Source organism: Suncus etruscus, chromosome X (genome assembly GCF_024139225.1).
Source record: "Suncus etruscus isolate mSunEtr1 chromosome X, mSunEtr1.pri.cur, whole genome shotgun sequence".
Lineage (NCBI taxonomy): Eukaryota > Metazoa > Chordata > Mammalia > Eulipotyphla > Soricidae > Suncus > Suncus etruscus.
In genome coordinates this window covers 28718597-28724009 of record NC_064868.1, presented here as the reverse complement: position 1 = coordinate 28724009, position 5413 = coordinate 28718597, and the positions used below count along the sequence as shown (strand labels likewise).

At 37.7% G+C, this 5413-nt stretch overlaps 1 pseudogene; it reads left to right on the top strand.

The window, feature by feature from the left end:
* The first annotated feature begins 3427 nt into the window (after nt 1–3427).
* On the top strand, nt 3428–4797 carry LOC125998811 (lupus La protein homolog; annotated as a pseudogene).
* Nucleotides 4798–5413: the final 616 nt, after the last annotated feature.

Here is a 5413-nt window from a genome sequence, read left to right as displayed (position 1 = left end):
TGCATTCTTTCACTAGTTACCCACCCACGTTCTTTCCTTCATTTATTCCATCCTTTCATTCCGGTCATTTTTAGTAATAAATGCATTAGTGATGGATCTGAACTTAGTTTTTGATTTTTGTTTGTTTTTGTTTATTTTGGTTTTGGCGGTCACACCAGTGTTGCTAGATTTCAGGGGTTATTCCTGAATCTAATAAAAGATTATAAGTTTAAATACTATTTAAAACTCACCATAGGGCTGGAGTACAGCAAAAGAGCGTTTGCTTTGCACTTGACTGACCCAGGAAGGACACGGATTTGATTCCTGGCATCCCATATGGTCCCCCAAGCCAGGAGCAATTTCTGAGTGCAAAGCCAGGAGTAACCCGAGTGCCACTGGGTGTGCCCCACCAAAAAAATAAAAAAATTAAAAAAAAATAATAAAACTATAGTAATTTAACTTATATTAAAAATCTGGGAGTTACCCCTAACTGGAGGTGCTTAGGGGATTATGAGAACCAGTTATGTTGTGCAAGAAACATAACTGGGGTTGGCTGCATGCTAGGCAAGTACCTTATCTCTTGTACTCTCACTTCTTCCCTATAATAGACAATCCCCTTTATTTTATTTTCTATTTAGTTTTTGTTTTGGGGTAAAAACCTAGAGTGCTTCGTGGTTATTTGCTCTTAGAGTGATTCTCAGTAGCGCTCCAGGGACCATAAAGTTCTGGAGATTGAACTTTGGCATCCTGCATTCAAAGCATACACTACAGCCAAGTGAACTCCCTCTCCAGCCTGAAAATATTTTGTTTGGTGTTGGGTTCTCAGGAGCTACTTAGGGCATATAAATTATATAAGACAAGAAAGTAAAAAAATGGGGCTTGAGAGGTGGCAGAATCCAGGAGTAACCTCTGAGGGTCACTGGATGTGGCCCAAAAACCAAAATATAGTGAGACAATATTACATTTAATTATGGAATGTTAAAAATATGCTCTCTAAAGCCATTAAAGTATATATGATTAAACACTTCTGTATTTAAAAAAGTTGTGGATAAAAGAGACAAAACTTTGCTGCCCACAAAATATATATAAACAATGGTTTATATATATATGTCTATACAGACATACATATATATATACATACATATGTATAATTTGGGGGCTGTACCTAGCTGATCTCAGAGCTTCCTCCTGGTTTGGTTCAAGGATCACTATTGGTGTTGTTAGGGGGACCATATGCAGTGAGGTCAGCCTACTGCAAAGCAACATCCTTAACTGCTGTATTATCACTCTGGACTCATGGACCCTAAACTTTCATGTTTGAGCTGATGATGCAATGCTGCTTAGGCCCAATCGTACTGAGAGCCACCAGTTCTACAGCTAGTAGTACTTAGCAGGCATGTAATTCAGAGATCAAACTCAGGGCCTTTCCATTTAAGGCATGTATGTGCTCCAGCCCTCTGAACTATTTTCCCAGCTCCTATTTTTACTTAATTTGAAATAGCTACAATAATTCTAGGTAACTTTCCCACACATAGTTACAAAATGTTAGTCAAATATCCTGATTTGCAATTGCATATATATACATATACATAAATATATATTAGTGTTTTAGGCATACACTGCTACTACACTTCAATCTTCCCTATAACAGTTTTACTTTCTCAGCAACTTTCAATTATGAAAAGTGTATTATTAACTATACTCACAATGCTGTATATTACATCCTCATTTCTGATTTATTTTATAATTACTGGAAGTTTTTACATTTTAGCCTCTGTAAATCACCTTAAACCCTTTCCCCCCAACTCTAACTACCATTAATATATTCTTGAAGCAGCATATTATTCAGTAAATGCATCCAAAACAGTACAAAGAGGGGAATTTGGACTAGACGGCATTCCCACCAGCAGTGGATAAGAGTTCCTTTCTCTCCACATCCCCACCAGCACCGATTGTTCTCATTCTTTGTGATGTGCGCCAATCTCTGTGGTGTGCGATGGTATCTCATTGTTGTTTTGATTTGCATCTCCCTGATGATTAGTGACAAGGAGCATTTTTTCATGTGCCTTTTGGCCATTTGTATTTTTTTTTTATCAAAGCGTCTGTTCATTTCTTCTCCCCATTTATTGATGGGATTAGATGTGTTTTTTTTTTCTTGTAAAGTTCTGTCAGTGCCCTGTATGTTTTGGATATTAGCCCCTTATCTGATGGATGTTGGGTGAATAGTTTCTCCCACTCGGTGTGTGACTCTTGTATCCTGGGAACTATTTCTATTGAGGTGCAGAAGCTTCTCAGTTTAATGTATTCCCATCCGTTGATCTCTGCTTCCACTTGTTTGGAAAGTGCAGTTTCCTCCTTGAAGATGCCTTTAGTCTCAATGTCATGGAGTGTTTTACCGACGTGTTGTTCTATATACCTTATGGTATCAGGTCTGATATCAAGGTCTTTAATTAATTTGGATTTTACCTTTGTACATGATGGGGGTCATACATAGACTGGGTGTCTATGTTCGCTTTTTTGCAAGTGGCTAACCAGTTCTGCCAGCACCACTTGTTGAAGAGGTTTTTCCTGCTCCACTTAGGATTTCTTGATGGGAATACCGTCTAGTCCAACCTCTGTGGAAAGCGATATGGAGATTCCTCCAAAATCTGGAAATTGAGCTCCCATTCGACCCAGCTATTCCTCTCCTAGGAATATACCCTAAGAACACAAGAACACAATACAAAAACCCTTTCCTCACACCTATATTCATTGCAGCACTAGTCACAATAGCCAGGCTCTGGAAACAACCAAGATGCTCTTCAACAGACGAATGGCTAAAGAAACTATGGTACATATACACAATGGAATATTATGCAGCCGTCAGGTGAGATGAAGTCATGAAATTTTCCTATACATGGATGTACATGGAGCCTGTTATGCTGAGTGAAATAAGTCAGAGGGAGAGAGAGACGCAGAATAGTCTCACTCGTCTATGGGTTTTAAGAAAAATAAAAGTCATTTTTGCAACAATCCTCAGAGACAATGAGAGGAGGGCTGGAACTTCCAGCTCACTTCATGAAGCTCACCACAAAGAGTGGTGAGTGCAGTTATAGAAATAACTACACAGAGAAATACCATACTCATGTGAATGAATGAGGGAACTGGAAAGCCTGTCTAGAGTACAGGTGAGGGTGGTGTGGGATGGAGGGAGTTTTGGGACATTGGTGGTGGAAATGTTGCACTGGTGACGGGGGTATTCTTTACATTACTGAAACCTAATCACAATCATATATGTAATCAAGATGTTTAAATAAAAAATAGTTTCAAAAAACAAAGGGAGAAATTTATAGGAGTTATTGATGTTGCCTTTAGACTTCCTGTAGCACTGGTGTGCAGGACTAGGACTATGAATGCCAGCAACTTTGGTGTCCTTTGAGAAAATAGCTACAATGGCTGAAATTGTAATAATGAAAATATGGCTGCCTTAAAAGCCAAAATTTGACATCAGAGAGAGTATTATTTTGGTGACTTCAATTTGCCTCAGGACAAATTTTTAAAGGAACAAATCAAACTAGATTAAGGCTGGGTGCCTTTGAAGATAATGATAAAATTCAACAGGTTAAATCATATAACAATATTTTTATAATTTCTTTATTTAAACACCATGATTACAAACATAATTATAGTTGGGTATCAGTCATAAAAAGATCATCTTCCCCTTCACCATGCAACCTTCCCATCACTGATGCTCCCATATCTTCCCTCCCCCCACCAATTGTAAAGTAATAGTTATAGTTGAACATTTAACAAATATCAGGCAGAACTTGTGGAAATAAGTGAAGACAAAACTAAAATCTGATGATCTCCAAGCAAACCCCTGAAGTAACTAATGAGTATAAAATGATGTAAAAATGGATCTGTTTAAGTTAAAGAATTCCCAGGTGATGTAATCTTTATAACATCAAAGAATGGTTAGAAATAATAGTCAAGTATTAAATATTCAAATGAGAACATTGCATAAAATGTTTAATGGATCAGTATTTGCTGTATTTGATAGCATTGAATTTGCCAAGAAGAAATTTGTTGAGATGCCTGTCCAGAAGTACAAAGTTATATTTCAAAGAAGATTACTTTGCAAAAAAATGGAGAAAGCAAAATAAAATAGAAGCCAAATTATGAACTAAACAAGAATAAGAGGAAAAACAAAAGTTAGCAGAAAATGCTGAGATGAATATTGGAGTTTGTTGACATTTTTAATGACTAGACCTGTAGAGAAGATTTGCACATCCTTTTCTCAAATCATGGTTAAATAAAAGGGATAGACTTTGTCAGAGGAGGAAATGAGAAAGAATGAGGAGTGAGAATGAAGAATGAGAAATGAGGAAAAAGTTCTACTTAAGGAAAGACCTAAAGATGCACTGAATAAAGTCAAAGATGAAAATAATGGTAAGCTAAAATTAAGTAGCAAAGAAATGACAGGGGAGTTCTTGGGGAGGGAGGGAGATGTGGAAAAGAAGCACTGAAAAAAATCATAGAAGATCAATAAGAATCCCTAAACAAACAGAAATCAAAAGTCACAGAGTTAAAGGAAAGGGAAAGGGAAATAAAACTCAGGCTAAATTTGCTAAAGGAAAAGTACAGTTTCAGGGCAAGAAAAATAAATTTGATAGTGACGATGAAAGTGATGGAAATGGTGCAGCTGAACTTGCCAAAAGGGCAAGAGAAGACAAAGACAAACCTTCCTTGAAACAACAAACATGTATAGTTTTTTCTGTTTGTGTTATTTCAGATATTCAAATGTCAGAATTCTTCAACCAAGTTGCTTTTGTAATATGAAAAATGTATTATGGCAAACTAATAAAAATGAACACTGTAAAAAAAGAAGGAAATTTATAGTTTTATTTATGCTTGAAAACAAAAATATCCTGGTATAGTCACAAAAATATAATTAAATTAAAAGAATCATTGCGATCAGCGTTCCTGCCGGTGATCCTGCCTGCTTCAGAGCTGCCTGAGACTGGATTTCATCTGCGTTCCTGCCAGCGATCCTGCCTGCTTCAGAGGTGGTTTGGGACATACACACACTGATTCCTGCTGGTTTCTGCCAGGAGTCAGAAGGGTGCAGAAGCCATCTTGGGTCATGCTGTTTTCATCTGCTTGAGACTGAATTTTATCAGCAATCCTGCCGGTGATCTTGCCTGCTTCAGAAGTGAATGTTAATTTTCTGGGTGACCCTGGAGACCACAGTGAAGGTTTTGGAGGCTTCAAGCTCTTTCACCTTTGTCAAGAAGAGGATGGGAAGCCCCAATCATCTGAGGGGATTACCCATTTCAGACTAGGATTAAAGTTCTAGAGGATTTCTGGGAACTCAGATGCCAGCACCCCATCTGCCTGTCTTCTGTGCTGTGCTGCATTTTCAGCCTGATTTCATCCTGTGTGTGGCTCAACTGCG